The 17,805-nt window shown below is 37.1% G+C and overlaps 1 long non-coding RNA gene across 3 annotated transcripts in view; it reads left to right on the top strand.

Annotated features, from left to right (window-relative positions):
* Positions 1 to 16,314, top strand: part of LOC149126545 (uncharacterized) — a 117,672-nt gene extending 101,358 nt beyond the window's left edge. For all 3 annotated transcript variants that reach the window (XR_016233422.1, XR_016233423.1, XR_016233421.1), the window contains 2 exons: positions 4,999 to 5,163; positions 13,636 to 16,314. This is a non-coding gene — a long non-coding RNA (uncharacterized LOC149126545). The remainder of the gene's footprint in view (positions 1 to 4,998; positions 5,164 to 13,635) is intronic.
* Positions 16,315 to 17,805: the final 1,491 nt, after the last annotated feature.

The following is a 17,805-nucleotide window of genomic DNA, read 5'->3' on the forward strand; positions in this document are numbered from 1 at the left end:
CAGATGGCCGCAATGGCTGGAGCTGTGCTGTTCTGAAGCCAGGAGCCAGGAGCTTCCTTTGGTCTCCCACATGGCTGTAGAGACCTAAGGACTTGGGCCATCTTCTACTGCTTTCCCAGGCCATAGAAGAGAGCTGGGTTGGAAGTGGAGCAGCCGAGTCTCGAACCAGTGCCCATATGGGGTGCTGGTGCTGCAGGCAGAGGCTTCACCTGCTATTACCACAGCACTGGCCCCCATATTGTAAATTTTAAAACGATCACAGATCATTAAAACTGTAGTAGTACAACATTCTTAATCACTGGTTTGACAAAAGTATAAAGCAAAGTTTTACAAAACTATAGCTGCAGCAATACTATTCACACAGGCACTTTATTTTCTGTTTCTTTTTCATTTTTTAATTTTATTTATTTATGCATTTATTTTTTAAATTTTAGCTCCCCCATAAAAGGGAGAATGTGCAGTATTTATTTTTCTGTGTTTGGCTTAATTCATTTAACATAATATCCTCCAGTTGCATCAAAATGGAAATACAAAATGGTAGAATTTCATTCTTTTCTATAGCTGAACAATATTTCATTTTGTATACATACAAGTTTTCTTTTTTCATTAACCTGATGATGATGATCTTGGTTGATTTCAAATTTTGGCTATTGTGAACAGTGCTGCTACAAACACGGTGGTGCAAGTATCTCTCTGACATGATGTGTTCATATATTTTGGGTGTATACTCAGTAGTGGGGCTGCTGGATCATATGACAAGTCTATTTCTAGCTTTTTAAGAAATACTTTTTAAGAAATACACTGTTTTCCATAGCAAGTGAACTAATTCACATTCCCATCAACAGCATATAAGTGTTCTCCTTTCTCTACATCCTTACCAACATTTGCAACTCTGTTTTGGATTTTAGCCATTCTGACAGGGGTGAGGTGATACCTCATTGTGATTTTGATTTGCATTTCCCTGTTGAGCATTTTTTCATGCTTTTGTTGGCCATTTGTATTTATTCTTTTGTGACATGTCCATCGAGGCCCTTTGCCCATTTCTGAACTGGCTTCGTTGTTTTTGCTGTTGAGTTTTTAAAATTATTGATATATTCTGGATATTAATCTTGTCAGATAGGTAGCCCACAAATATTTTTTCGTATTCTGTTGGATTTCTATTCACTTTACTGATCATTTCCTTTGCTGTGCAGAAGTTTCTGAGTTTCATATAACCCTGTTTGTTTAGTTTTGCTTTTGTTGCCCGTGCTTTGGGGTCTTGTACAAGAAGTTGTCCCCTACATTGATTCCTTTGAATGTTTCCCCTACTTTTTTTTCCAGGAACTTCATAAGTTCAAGTCTTAAATTTAGGTTTTTGATCTATCTTGACTTGATTTTTGTACATGATAAGGGGTATTGATCTAGTTTCATTCTTCTACATATATGCTTCCAATTTTGCTAGCACCATTTGTTGAAGAGATTATCCTATGGTTGGAGCACTTTTGTCAAAAAGCAGTTTGCTGTATATATGTGGATTAATTTCTGGGCTGGTCCATTGACCTATGTGTCATTTTTACATCAGTACTATGCTATTTTAGTTACTGTAGCTTTGTAGTATTCTTTGAAGTCAAGTATCGTGATGTCTCCAGCTTGATTTTTCTTGCTCGGGATTACCTTGACTATTTTTAAATCGCCTCTGTTCTATGACCACAGGCCTTGTCATGGTGGACATAACCAGCTACAGGTGGGCCAATGGTAGCATCTTGCTCCCATGCCAGCTGTAATCAGTTCTTTCCTGAAATATTTTTAAACTACAAATGAGAGAAGAAAATTTTTCCTATTTATTCACCATAACCAAGAGGTAGTAGAAGCAACCTAAACATCCATCAATGAATGAATGGATCAAGAAAATATGGTAATATGTATTAAAATATCATTCAGCCCTAAAATGAAGGAAATCCTGTCATATGCCACAACACTCATGAATCTTGAAGACGTTATTTTAAGTGATATAAGCAAGTCACTAAATCTCAAATACTGCATGATCCTAATTATATGAGAAATATAAATTAGCTCAGTTGTGAGAAACAGGAAGTGAAAAAATGTTGTCAGAGGCTGAGGGGAGAGGGGACCAGGAGACATTGTTGAAGGGGTATAGAGTCAGTTTTATAAGATGGGTAAGTTTTAGAAATCTGTGGCATAACAACGCACATACTCATATAATTAAGATCATTCTACTTTAGACATTCTAGACTTATAATTGGCTGAGATGGTAAATTTTATACTATGTGTTCATATACTATGTGCATTATAGCTCCCTCTCTAAATTAGAGAAGGGGTACAAAGCATCACATCTGAGAGTTCAGGCCTTCTTTTCCCTGTCCCTTGCTCAGTCTCTTTCCATCTCTTACCCAATGTCCGAGTCTTGGAATTTTCCAGGGTACAATCAGAAGGAGGTAGAGAAATGAGTAAGACAACAAGAGGTAAGAAAAAAGGACGGAGTTGTTTCTCAATGGATTCTGAAAAGAGGAGGGCTATGAAAATATCAGAGCCAACAATGGCCTACACAGAGCCTTTGTGTCTGTTAGAAAAAGGGATGCCCTAGGGTGGCAGGAAGCCCATTTTTGTTTGAAAGTATAGAGCCTGCTTCTTGAGAACTATAAATACAGTCCCATGAGAGCCCGACATTTGGTGTGAGAGTGCAGGCTAGATTCTGCCCACATTTTCATCTTCTGTGATACAAAAACCTATTCAGAAAAATGAAATTAAAAGAAGATATAAATAGAGCTGGAAATTGTGCCCCCTTCATACATTTAATAAGTTTCTTTTAAAAAGAATTTGAGATTTTAAGTGAATTTTGAAATAATTAAAATATGCAAAGTATATAAATAATATAACAGGCAGCCATGCATAGCCTCAGGATTTTTTAAAAAGATTTATTTATTTATTTGAAAGGCAGAGTTACAGAGAGGCAGAGTCAGAGAGAGAGAGAGAGAGAGAGAGGTCTTCCATCCGCTGGTTAACTCCCCAAATGGCTGCAACTGCCAGAGCTGATCTGATCTGAAGCCAGGAGCTTCTTCTGGGTCTCCCATGTGGATGCAGGGGCCCAAGGACTTGGACCACTGCTTTCCTAGGTGCATTAGCAGAGAGCTAGATCAGAAGTGAAGTATCTGGGACTGGACTCAGCGCCCATATGGGATGCCAGCACTGCAGGTGGTGGCTTTGCCCGCTATGCCGCAGCGCCAGCCCCCATAGCCTCAGGATTTAACGTGGAACAATGAATTGTATTTTGTTTGCTTGCAGTAGTTGTAGATATGTTCTTTAAGACATTTTTTGCTTAATTTCTATTAATATAAAGAGAATAGATTTTATGCATTACATAGATATAGTTCCAAGAAGACAAAACAGTCCCTCAGTCCTCTGTTCCCCTTAAATCCCCCTCCCTCCCCCCACCTCTTCATCAGTTTTTGCAAGGACATAATTTTAATCTACTCTGTATTCACAGGCTTAATTTGCCACTAATCATAATAATCAACAAGTAAAACGTAGGGAGACTACAATTCTACAAGAGTATAATCAAGGACAAAAAAAAAAAAACCCACAATCATATCCCAAAATGACCATTTCATTCCTACACATTTTTTGGTATTCTATATTAACTGCCACATATCAGAGAAAACATATGATATTTGTCTTATTGATATTGGCTTCTTTCACTAAGTATAATGGTTTCCCATGTTGTTAAAAAAGACAGGACTTCATTCTTTTTTATGGCTGAGTAGTACTCCACAGTGTATAGATATGTTCTTATGAATATTGCAGGCATATTTGAAATCCACTTCGGCTCTGTCTCATTCCTATTCTTCCCTTCCAGGAGTCGGATTTGTACTGAAGATGTTATTAATCCTTCCTGTGTTTATACTTTTACCACATGTGTTGGAGTATATAAATAATATATCTTTTGGCATATTTGAACAGTTATATCCTTGTGAAACTTTCTTTGTGTTTTTAACGTTATGTTGTTGAGATTTTTTCTCATATTATTAAATGTAATTCCAGATCTATCATTTTAATTTCCCTATAGTATCCCATTATATGTATATAACATAATTAACTCATCAATCTCCTTTTTTGAAGAAGAGTGGGTCAGCTGCAATTAAAAATAATTTAATTGGCGGAACCATTGTGACACAATGGGTTAAGTAGCTGTTAGAAATTACAGAATACCTTATCTGCATGCTGGTTTGAGTCCTGGGTACTCAACTTCCAATCCAGCTTCCTGCTAATGTTCTTGGGAAGGCAGTGGAAGATGGCCCAAGTACTTGGGCCCCTGCCACCCTCATGGGAGACCCAGATGGAATTTCTGGCTCCCAGCTCCAGCCTGGCCCTGAACTGTCTATGTGGCTATTTCAGGAGTAAACTAGTATGTAAAAGATCTCTTTCTCTCTCTCCTTCTCTCTCTTGCTCTTTCACATAATAAGTAAATATATTAAAAAAAATCAAATCCCTGTGTGCATGTTTTTCAGGCCTGCATTAGAGTGCCCAGTGTTTTTCCTTATGTACATAGAACTGCTGATGGGCTGTCCTGAAACCCCAACATTCTTGGTGCAAACATTCATACTAGGTCCCTATTGTCAACGTTGATGGGCTCAGAAAAAAAAATCTGTTCTTAGATATTTTCTTCTTCTTCTTTTTCTCCTCCTTCTCCTTTCAAGTATGGAACTTTCTGTTTCTGCCTCTGGCCTTGGTTTTTCTTGCGGCTCTCCCCAAGTGTTTGCTCCATCATCAAGGTCATAAAGTGCTTTGATTCTTCCATCTTGCAGAATCCTTGTACAGAATGGAATATACTTGTGGTACTGAGTCTAGAATGAAATCTAGTTCTGTGATTTTTGAAAGCTTAATTCAAGAGTGGAAATAGAGCAGCAATCATATGTTTTTAAAAGATTTATTTATTTATTTATTTGGGAGAGAGAGAGAGATTCAATTTATTTAAAAGCTTTGGTTTTTTTCTCTTCCCAGAGTGGAACAGAGGCTTGAACACGAACTGGAGTGCATTGTTTCTTTACCTGGTGCAATCTTCTGAGTGATCTATTTAGCTTTGCAAAGTGAAGCTGGTGACTACAAACAAGATGTCTGAGATTAGTAGCTAAAAGGAGCTTCAGATGAAAATATATTGTCTAAGTGGTAAGTGGCAAGTAGAGTTACATCTCTACAAATATTGCTTGCTGGGTAGATTTTATTTTATAATGTTGTTACTACTTGCGGAAATGGATAACTTTTTTTTTTTTTTAAACATCTACTGTCTAGTTAGAGCTAAGACTTCAAAGCTGAAGGAATTGTTTCCATGAAGCACTTATCCATCTGTACAAAAATTCTAGGAAGGGACAAATTTTACAGAAAGTGTTTTAAACTTGAACTTGAAATAGAGGCATTGATGGGATAAAAATGTGAGAAGACTTTTTAGCTGGCAAACCTAGGGAACTCGATTGAAAAATATACTTCATATATATTTTGGTGATGTAATCCTCTGTTTTTTGTCTAACCTGAATGGTAATAGGAAAAAGGTCAGGCCGGCGCTGCGGCTCACTAGGCTAATCCTCAGCCTTGCGGCGCCGGCACTCCGGGTTCTAGTCCCAGTTGGGGCGCCAGATTCTGTCCCGGTTGCCCCTCTTCCAGGCCAGCTCTCTGCTGTGGCCAGGGAGTGCAGTGGAGGATGGCCCAAGTCCTTGTGCCCTGCACCCCATGGGAGACCAGGATAAGTACCTGGCTCCTGCCATCGGATCAGCGTGGTGCGCTGGCCGCAGCGTGCCGGCCGTGGAGGCCATTGGAGGGTGAACCAATGGCAAAGGAAGACCTTTCTGTCTCTCTCTCTCACTGTCCACTCTGCCTGTCAAAAAAAAAAAAAAAAAGTCAAATTCATAGACCTTCCCATTATTTGAGGTTGAAGTTTCACAATCATTTTTGTAACATTTTTAATCTAAGTATATACTTTGAAAATCTTTAATTATATTCTTCTTTGATAATTAATTATTAATTGGATTGAGATATATATTTTATTTTTGACTACACTGAATATATTTCTAAAATGCATGTAGCATGTATAGATAATGATTGTGTAGTATTTCTATGCTGGAGATGCTAGGAGACACCTTATTACCTGCTTGGATCACTGGGGACTTTACAGTCTAATTTTTAAAGATACTGGCTTATTGTTGCTTTTAATTTCATTTTCAATTATAATGCTCACTGAGACCTTGCCTGAAGAGGGCTGAGTGAATTTATTATATTATTCTTAGCGCTACTGGTCATACATTATCCATGCAGTATTAATGGGAAAACTGGGAGAGATAAGGTAAGATTTTAAAGCCAGAGACTCATTTACAAGAACCAAACTGTAAGGCCTTTTCTCTTCCTTTTTTTTTTTTTTTCAGTTTCATCATTTGTCTGCCTCTGCCTTGTTCCTTAGCTTGTTAACATTATAGTTTCTATAGCAACACCTATTGGTTGTTGTGATAATGAAAGCCACAGCAAGATCTCCTGCAGAGAAATCCTTGCTGCTGACAAGATCAACTCATATTTTCTTTGTCTGATATTTTCTGTTTCTTCTTGGAATTACCCTTTTAGCAGAATATAAAAGATTTCTATTAATTACCTGTGAAATAAACAGCTGAAGTCAGGCAGCCCCAGCAACACACAGAATGTTAGTTTTATTCTGGTGACAGTGAGATACCGCCTGAAAGAACAAGCCAATTTCTTTAGCTATAAATTTTACTACCCAGTACTGTTAACATGAAATAAAATGAAGGTCAGTCCACTTCTTCCAATTTGAGTTAAATGGTTTTATTTAGAGAAATTTTTCCATGTACTCAGGTTTTAAGACTCCATGAAAATAGCAAAAGAAAAATGTCATATTATTTTTGATATGTAATGACAGATTAATAATAAAATTAATAGAATAAAAATAAAATATTGAATATTAATCGAGATAACAGAGGTTTGTATAACCATTTAGGCCGCCTCTAAATCCTATTGCTTGTCTCTGTTTTTAGAGGTGAAAACTTTTCTATGTAATACTCTTTTGATTTGTTCAAATGACACTGCTTACCCCGTTTGTTTTATGTGACATATTCTAACTCAGTAACATCTTATAAAAGCAACTGAGAAGTTAAATGATTTTATCATAGCAAATTCATCCACTGTACAGTATTAGCTAAAAATAAGGAATCATTCCTTAAAATATTGATTCATGTTTAATGCCCCAGGTCCTTGATGAGTTGAGGATCTCGTTCTTATTTCCTCTCTTCCAGTTTCTTTCCAAGATCTCCCTGTTTTTCATGTGATGTCATCTATTCACTTTTGTTTCAATGACATTGTCTTTCTCATGTACAACTACAAAATTAGCATTAAATCGCATCCATGAAAATCTACATTAATCCTTTCCGGTCACAAGCCTTCTATCCCATATATAGTTTTCTAAGTGTCTTAAAAAGTTAACCCATCTTCTATTAGTTTAAACCTTAAATATCATTTAAGTCTTAACACCTAGGATTTTAGCACAATATTGGCTGATACCAAGTTTAACAATTTCAATTATCAACATTGACTCTGTATGCAAAGAATTTAGTTCAGTTAAAACACAGAAATTGACAGAGAGGACAAGGATCAGAATTCTGTTTCCCTTTCTAATTTATTTCATATCTTTGTAACTGCAGGAGAGTCTAATGTCTACCAAACAAGCTGCCACAATTCTCTGAAATTGTCATTATTTAAAATACATACAAGTGTGCAAACACTCAAACACACATGCTATAACAAAATATGAGTACTATTTAGTTCTGGTCTCAAAATTTGAAAGGAAAATTTTGTTTTCTTCTCAATGTATTTCTATATTTTCTGCAAAATGTATTCACCAGGAGTCCCTTATTTTTATAATTAGAAAAAATAAGGAAAAATTGCTTGGTAAGGTTAATTATGATGAAGCTTCTTGGTATGGTTAATTATGATGAACTCCTTTCTACTAAGGTTCATTAATTCTGCTCAGCCTCTGGTTATTATTTCACCCTAAAAACCCATAATTCTTATCTCCAGCAGAAGTAGTTATTCTGGAGATAATATGGACTTTGCCATCCGAATCTCGGTGAAAACTGCCTTGAACCCTATATATCCATTATTGAAGGTACAGTGATACCCAGATTCAAAATCCTATAGTCTAGATGCTTCTGAAACATACTTCACCACACACTCCTTAGGAAAGTGCCAACAGACGTAACCTTAGGCTTGTCTGCTCTTCTGATGCATCTGAATTTCTCTGGAGCCATTGTTTATTCATTTGCCTCCTCGTGACCTTCAAATGTAGCTGTTCTTGGGGACTGAAATTAAATGGCCCGATCATCAACTGTAGTTGCTACAGTTCCATAGTCTTAAAATAAATACTTATTTCCTGCTTCCACAGCTAGTAAAACTTCTCTCTTTCAGCACCAAAAAGAAAGTCTCCAGTTATTTGATTCTTACAACCATACCCAAGGTTTCACTGGGAACCAACTTTGCTGTATGCCACAGTCAAGAACCAGTTTCTTGCTCCTTCCTCTCTTGACCAGCTCATCCCTTGACCAGTTCTTCCCCAGAGCACTAATTTCAGTTTTTGCCAGTCTAATTTTTCTTGCATCTCCTTCCCTTTTCTTTCTGGTGATAACACCTGTCTCCTCAACTTAAACACACACTCAGCCAACAAATAAAAAATCCTTTCCTGTGGATTGTCATGTTTAACCACTCTCCAGTATATTTCTTTCCTTCTCTTTGTCAAACTCTCTAAGGAGTGACCCACACCATTTGCCTCACACTTTGATAATTTTTAATTAGTTCCCTAACTTTATAACAAGTTTCTGCTTCAATTATTTTTTTAAAGCATAGCTCTCAGAATCACAAGTGAGATCCTTGACAAACAGAGCAGCTGTCTTTCAGCTCATTTTCAGGGGGGTTTTCTGTAGCTCACTCCAGTGTGGAGGGTTCCTTTTCTAAACACGGACTTTCAGCTCTATAAATACCACTCATTGGCTCATTGCTCTTTTTGTCTCTTTTCCAAGCCTCAGAGTCAGACTTTAGCTTTTGTTTCCTCATACTTTCCCTCATGGTGCACATACCGATTTTTGGAAACATAATCTTCACGAGTAAGTTTTTACATTTGTAGCCCTTAATTTCTATTCTCCCAATTCCACATTCCATACCACTTCAGGCAAAGAAACCAAGAAAGAACCTTTTTATTTCTGTAAGTAGCTAAGTTAGCTATTTCCTTCTCTGAATCCATATCACACATGGGTTCTCAGAAGGACCCATTGAGGATGGTCGGGGAGGTTGATGGAACTATGGAAGCAGATCCTAACCCCATGGGTTTACCAAAAATCAGGTCAGGTGGGGGCTGTCCACCCTGGGTGCCAGGCATAATGCATTTTTAGTCTAGAATTTGAAAACAATAATAAAACTGACTAAAAGTTGGTCTGTTTTTTATTATCACTATGTGCCAGCAATTCTAAACACTATCCTACATAAATTCTTCCTCCTCAAAAAACTTTGATCTAGTATAAAGAACTGCTGTGATTCTTGCTAAGTTTTAACCACATGTATAGCCTGTGAGTGAGGATATCTTAATGATTTGTCTTTGTGTAAACATTGTATTGTAAATGAAAGTTAATTTCATGGATTCCTTTTTTAGTACAGAGCATCTTCAAAAAGTTTAGGGAAAATGAATGTCTTGAAACAATTATGCATGAAATTCAAAAAGTTTTACACCAAAATAAACTCATTTTATAATTTCATTTTTCCATGAACTTTTTGAAGTGCCCTGGTACAGTTACCCCAACACATGAACAATAAGCTGCTACATATGTTCCTTTAGAGAACAAGTTCAAAATTGTTCTGAGTCTTTCCAGTTCACCTCATGCATTCTTTACTCCAGCCATTATGATACTGTACTGTCATGCTAGGAGTGACACCTGCAAGTTTTATTTGTGTTTAAAGCATAAAACAGTAGATCAGAGTATAACCTATAAGGTGTGATATTTTTGGTTACTGAAAATTTTAATACCTATATGCAATATTTTAATAAGGTTAAGATTTAAATTTATTCTTTTTAAGTTGTTTTATTTGCCTTACAACTATAGAATAGATAAAAATAATGACTACTAAATTTTTTTTTGACAGGCAGAGTGGACAGTGAGAGAGAGAGACAGAGAGAAAGGTCTTCCTTTGCCATTGGTTCACCCTCCAATGGCCGCCGGGGCTGGCGTGCTGCGGCCGGCGCACCACGCTGATCCAATGGCAGGAGCCAGGTACTTATCCTGGTCTCCTATGGGGTTCAGGGCCCAAGGACTTGGGCCATCCTCCACTGCACTCCCTGGCCACAGCAGAGAGCTGGCCTGGAAGAGGGGCAACTGGGACAGAATCCGGTGCCCTGACTGGGACTAGAACCCTGTGTGCCGGCGCCGCAAGGTGGAGGATTAGCCTAGTGAGCCACGGTGCCGGCCAAAAATAATGACTACTAATTATCTTTTAATTTTACTGAAAATAATTTTACTTAAAGATGATGTTTTTAGCAAGAGTCAATGTATTTGTGATTCATCTTTCTTTATTATTTATTCAGTCTTTATGTCTGGCATCAATGTTTAATTTTCTTTGATACTGTACATAATGTAATATTCATATCATGTGCTAAACCCCCAATACTTGTGCACATTGAATGACAATACAAGAAGCTGACACTAAAGTACTGTCTTTATTTTTCCTTGTCCATGATTGAAATGTTTTGTGCTTTTTAGTTGATTTTTAATAACTGGGAGGTCATTTACTCCCAATTACATCTTAATAAAACAATGGAAACACATGAGTGATTGTGTGTGTATATTAGTTAATAATATTTAACTGGGTTATGTATATATCTGTTTACATTCACATGGATTTTTTAACCTCTGTGTACTACTTGATACCATTTGATAATATTGACCACTTCTCTCCTTCCTTAATTTCTGTAACATCTCTTTCCTGATATTTACTCTCCAAATATCCATGATGGCAAGTGTTGGGCCAGGCCAAATCCAGGAACCCAGAATTCCATCCAAGTCTTTAATTTGTGTGGTAGAGTTCAAAGTGCTTGAACCATCATCTTCTACTTCCCAGAGTGTGCATTAGCAGGAAGCTGGATTGGAAGTGGAGAAACCGGGACTTGAATCAAGCTCGTCATCAATATGGCACAGAGGCATCTCAAGCAACAACTTAATCACTGTGTCAAATGCCCGCTCCTCCTATCTCATCTTCTTTCATGGCTTTCAACTACCACCATGAGCTCAGCTTCCTCAAATAGGTTTATACCTTAGGCCACCTGCATTTGCATTAGGCTCATAATTCCAAGTGGATATGCTGCAGGCACTTCAGATTCAATATGTGCAAACTACATTCTCTTCCTCCCACAAACCTGCTCTCTTCTGGTTTTCCTTACTTTGGTATTGGCACCAGAAATCTTGGAATCACTGAAAGATTAAACCCGAAAATCAGTCTAGACTTTCTGTACCACTCCCATTTCCAATTACAGCCATTTCTACCTCCTAAATACCTGTTCAGTCTATGTCCTCTTCCCTATCCCCATTCTCAGGTGTATTAATTTGGGCTTCCTGAAAAATAACTGAAAAAATTTCCTATGATTGTACTCCTTTCTTATGTTCTCAGCCACCCCCTCCAGTGCTTCTACAGGGTTTGTTCTAAAACCTGTATCACACTGTGTCACTCCCTTACTTAAAATCCCTAATGCCTTCATGACAAAGTTCAAAATTTTCAGAATGAGAAATAGAGTCTATCATAGTCGGTTGCCTTTTTATATTTTCCAAAATATCCCCATCATCTCCTCAAATGGACCTTTTTCTTCAGCTTCACTGGACTAGTTTGAGTGCACAGACCTGCCTTTGCTCTTTCTTTCATGTCTCTTGTCTGTCTTTGGTTTTTCTTCTCCCTTCCCTACCCTCTCTCTTTCTGAATATCTGTCCTTGTCTTTCCTCCCTTGTCTCCCTCGTAGTCTCACCAGTCTTTGATCCTTCTCCATCTTCTTTGCCTTCTTTTTCTCCCCTAAATAACCCCTACGTGTTGGTCTCTTCAGGCTCCACCTCAAGACTCTTTTTTATCTTTAAAGGTTCTCTTTTGGAGACCCCATCCAATTCCATGACTTTTATGACAAACTGTAGGCTGATGCCTCCTAAATTCATAACCAACTGAAATCTCTCTTGAATACCCCACTTGAAAGTCCTGGGCTTCTTCAAAGAACCTCCAGCTAGATTTACCTGCTTCTATTTCTGCCCCCTTTACAATTCCGTCTCCCAATGGCAGCCAAATAGAAAAGCAAATTAGATCATGGTATTTTCCTGTTTAAAATCCCGTGGTGGCTACTCTGTACACTTTCAAAAAAGTCTGAAATTCTTACAGTGGTCTTTAATGCCCTAAAGGACCTGTTCTTTTTATTTGTGTACCACACTCCATTCATGTTCTCTCTCTCTAATAGTTAATAAAAAGTATTTCAAATAATATGGAAGTGTTTAATGAACATTTATAGATTAGGCAACTTTTAACAGCTTGTGATATTATTTTAATATGTAAATGTTACACACATATATGCATATGCATTTTTTTGTAAAGCAAGGGTGGATATATTAATATCACTTCGCCCTTCTTTCATTTCCAAGGTGTTTTCAGTTACCTGAAGTTACTTCACCTCTACCACCTCATTTGATTCCCTTCTCAACCTCATGTTATAACTCAGGCTCTTTTTTAAGAAAGGCCTTCCCTTACCATATTTTCAGAGCAGGTTCCACTCCTCTAGCATTATCTAACAGGAGAATGCATTTTTTTCCAGGTACTTATTTCCAGTTCAATTTACTGGCTACGTGCCTACATGAAGGTAGGGAGGGACAATGGGTCCTGACCAGTGCTATAATGCTAGCATGTAGCCCACTGCCTACGCTCAATATATGTTTGTGTAGAAATAAATGCATCCTGATGAGCATATATTTTAGGTGTTATATTGTCTTGGAAATATTTCCTAACATTCCCCACCTGAATTAAAGGTTCCTTTTGCATTCCTTTCTTCTGTGTGAACTCTACTGTAAGAATAATTTTTCTCTAGTAGGACTGTGGATTTTCTTATCATTTCCCCCCAGAAGATCAGGAACTCCTGAGGGGAAGCTTGAACTTTTTCCTTCTCTGTATCTCTGCAAGGCCCAGCACAGTGTCTAGTTCACAAACTGATATACAACATTAATTTGTTAATGAGTGAACCGACGGGTTTGTGGTGTCTAGTCCAAATTGACCAAGAATTTAAGCATGTGTTTCTCGGTTGAGTGATGGTGGTGGAGGGGGCAGTTAGCATTTTGTTTTGGATAACATTTGGCAAGTAGAACCACGTGGGATATGGAGACTATTGTATTTTTCTGGCTTCTAAACTCTGAATGCTAGTTACCTTCCCCATCCATTGTTTCAATCAATATAGCCATCCCACCTTTGCAAGTGGTATCATTCTTTCCAGGAACTCCAAAGATCTCAGTGTTTAATGTGAGGTACAGATGGCATCTTTTTTTTTTTTAAGATTTATTTATTTATTTTTATTTTTATTTTTTTTTTTAGTTGAAAGTCAGAGTTACACACAGAGAGAAGGAGAAGCAGAGAGAGAGAGAGATCTTCCATCCACTGCTTCACTCCCCAACTGGCCGCATGAAAGGAGCTGTGCCGATCCGAAGCCTGGAGCCAGGATCTTCCTTCAGGTCCCCCACAACGGTGCAGGAGCCCAAGGACTTGGGCCATCTTCTACTGCTTTCCTAGGCCACAGCAGAGAGCTGGATCACAAGCGGAGCAGCTGGTACTTGAACTGCGATGCTGGCACTGCAGGCGGTGGCTTTACCCGCTACACCACAGTGCTGGCACCCAGATTGCATCTTAAACCTCTCTGTTTCCTATGGAAACAGCTTTGTTCTTTCTGTACTTCTTAGATATTAATAAACACCCATTGACATTCAGCTTAGAAGTCTTGAGTTTGTTGGAATTCTACAAGACCAAGGTGAACCTGTTAGTTCAATCTAGTCATAACTCCTTTCTGTAGTATATTTATTTATAAATTATACCCTATGTTTCCTTCAAAAATAAAATTAAAATAAGGTGGTGGTTATAAATATATAGCAAGAAGAAGCCAGAGCATATAGTCATTTAAAATATAAAAGAGGAAAAAATAAAATAAGACAATTTTAGTAATTTCTGAACATTATTTGGTAATCAGTAACTCTTAGAAATTAATGTAGGCCAGCACCTAAATATAACTAGGAGGAAGTTTCAAATGGCCCTGTCTGTGAAAAGTATAGAACATCAGATAAGGATCAAGCATACTGTTCAAAAAGTTGAAAGCCTTTGGTGACTTATAATTCAGTACCTTCTTTTTCGGAGTATAGTCTTATTTTTTAGTCTTTTTGAAAGCACTTTGTTATCTGTAATGCTCTCATGGTGTGTGTTATGTTACTCCTAAGTGAAGTCAATATTTAATTTTTATTTTTGTGCTGAATCTGACAGAATTATATATCTAATGTGCAATAGTATTACTTTCCAAAAGCAATTGGTCAAATTTCTTTCCTGAATCTGATTTTGTCCAATCTTCTATTTCATGAGATAACATCATAGAATAAAGAAGCATAAGGATTAGTACAACATCAACTGCATTAGTAAATTGATATTCATAGTTACTTTTGGGATGTGTAGGATAGTATGTTTATTTTATTTTCATTCTATCACTAATGAATTTATTCTAATTGTTGGTTTTCAACTATACAGTTATTATCTGTAAAAATTCAATTGAATTCCTTTGCTGTTCAAGTACCAAACTGACTTCTAATTTCTTTTCCTCCCAATCCATGTCTTATAGGACTAAACAAAATTTTTTAAAAACCCCCTTTCCCAATCCCACACTATGTTTTGTTACTGAAATGAGGACTCCACAGGAACTCAACCTTGAATATTTTATATAAGGTTATAAGTAACAGTTCCTCTTTAAAGGTCACATGAATTGTGTCAACTTGTCAGTTACCATCAGAGATGCCAACTCAAAGCTTGTTTCTTTGTGTCCAGTTCTCCTCCTGATGGCCTCATCTTGTGTGACAAGGTGTGTCTTTTCCACATCTTCCGGGAAACAACCACTGTCAAGGAGGACAGGTGCAGTGGACCCTTAGGACGCTGAAGAATGTAGTGAACCTTCCGACAATGTACAAACCTTACAAAGTCGTCATAAGCAGATTTCTAATATTGGTTTTAAAATAAAACTTCGTTTTCTTAAGAAAAATATTCTTATCTTTATTTTAGAAAAGAAGCGATAGGGTGAAGAGAGTTACTGAATTAAGAATAAGATGTTAAAACCAGATTTGAGACTTAGCTAATTAATGAAATGTGTTAACCTCAGTGTAGAAATGATCCCATGCTGTGCATTCCACAAAATCCAGACTTGTGTGCTGTTTTGGCTCCATTAAATATTCAAATTCATTCAGATTTAACTGAAAAATCACTTACTAGTGCATGAAAACATGGACCACCCTTTTAACATTTTTCAAGTGAGGTTGTCAACTCTGTTTTACCCTATGTGAAATGTATGAGCTCAAATGATTTGGATTGTAAATCATCTATATTCCTGTAATTGATTGGAGCCAAGTAAAATGGAACTTACTGTGAGCAGTCATCTGAACTCAATAGAATTTAGAGACAGCTTTATGAAATGGAAAATTTAAAGGTGGAGATGTTAGCACAGATGTGGAGAAACAACACAAAACAAATCATTGGTCAAAAAATTCCAAAATTCATTTGAAAGACTTTCTGAAGTTTTACCACCACATTTTTTAAAAAGACCATGATGCCTAAGAAAAAAATGCAAGAAGAGACAATAGTGATGTGCTTGATATGTTTTTTGCAGTTTTATTTGTAAGAATAAAAAAAAAAAACTTGGAGGCATTCAAGTGGGAAGTTTAGAGAGGAATTGAATAGTATATTACAGTACATAAATAAGGCAGAATGTAATAAAGCCACCAAAAATTGCAGTACTAAATGATTATGTAATATTTAGTTAAATAAAAGAACAGAATGTCATTTGAAGATATACTTTGATTTCAGTTGTACTGAATTATGTGTACTTTATAATTATGTGTATTAGAATGATGGGAAAGTGAAATTTCCTCTTTTGCTTCCTTTATTACAGTAAATGAATAATTTGTGCATTAAAAATTAGGCAATAAAATAAGCAGTGCCATTCCTAATATTAAAATTTGTACGACTATTTCCCATTGTTTCTGGTTCTGCTTCTGTTGAACTTGATTCTTATAAGGGACAATGAGCTTGACTTCAATGATTTTGTTGTTCTCAGATAGTCCCAGGATAGCTGCATTTTACTGCTGAAACACCATCTGGACTTTGCTCAAAATCCTCCTTAGCATGAATTGTGGTTGCCTAATGTCTCTCCCTGTGTAAACACCATAAATTATCTACACTCAATAGGGACCTCTATCACTTTGTAATTTAGGTTATTTCAACCTTTTGAGACACAGTTACAGGAACTTTTCAATATTTTACACAATTTTTTTGTTTATAATTAGTGCATTATTAAAGGGACTTTATAATGTTTCTTTTTTTTTCACATGTTCAGATTCAAGCATTATATACTTGGTTCTTTCCATCCTTGGATGTTAGAAAATTTTTTGTGAAGCTAAAATCCACCCAAAAAGAAAGAAAGAAAATGTAGGTTAGGTGCAGTTTTGGAATGAGAATAGCAAGGAACTATTTCTGAGTATCCTCTTCCTTTAACTAATAGAGGTGTGGCAGTAATTTTAATTTTCTCATCCAACCATCTCAAATTCCTTCTTTATAATTGTCACGCTCCTTGTAATTCTTGGAGGCTTCTGCTCCTTAAGTAGCAAGCAGCTGTTGGAGGTGATAAGAATGTGATAATAATCACTTCGAGGTGATTCCTTGTGTTTACTCAAGGCAAACACTCCAGCCCCAAGAGATGGAGAAGAGAAATTGACCTCCTGGCCCCTTACAGGAGAAACTAGAAAGAATGCTTTACTTTGAATCTTCAAAAATGCAATGACTGCCTCTTACTCTCTGTTTGGATGGTGGCCCAGTCTTTGCCTCTCCTCAACTACTACCATTTTGGACCAATAAATACAGTAATCTTACAGGTACTCAATGAGTACATTGCTGACGTGGCACATTCCCACCATCCTGTCCTCTAGGTGTGGCAGTAACTCCAAGCTAAAACACTTGGGTTTTAGCCCACTTTGGAAAAAGAGCAGAGATTCCAAGTGATGGTTATGCAATAGCCCTTCTAAACTGGAGTTTACAATATAGACAGGGAAATCTTTTATTTATTTATTTTTTTATGGAGAAATAAACCATGGATTAACATACGGTCACCCTCCTGTGCAACACTTACTAATTAACTTTCCCCACCTCATCCACCCATCTTCCCTCCCCAGCCTCTAGTAACCATCACTCTACTCTTAACTTGCAGCAGAGAGGGAAGTTATTGAAGCTATTACTCACTTCTCAAGTGATCATCCCATAGTGGACCTGTTTGCTATCCGCTTTTTGCAAATGACATGCATGATACCCCAGGCACTAACACCTGAGGCAACATCACAGACAGTAATGGATGATAAAGAGGGTATTAGGAAGCTTGGAGATGTGGTTACTCTCATCTCCCCACTGAAGTGATTAATCCAACTTTGTTCTCTCCAAAACAGAATATTCCACAGTAAGCGCTTTGGAAAC

Source organism: Oryctolagus cuniculus, chromosome 5 (genome assembly GCF_051225735.1).
Source record: "Oryctolagus cuniculus isolate XC-2025 breed Fujian yellow rabbit chromosome 5, ASM5122573v1, whole genome shotgun sequence".
Classification (NCBI taxonomy): domain Eukaryota; kingdom Metazoa; phylum Chordata; class Mammalia; order Lagomorpha; family Leporidae; genus Oryctolagus; species Oryctolagus cuniculus.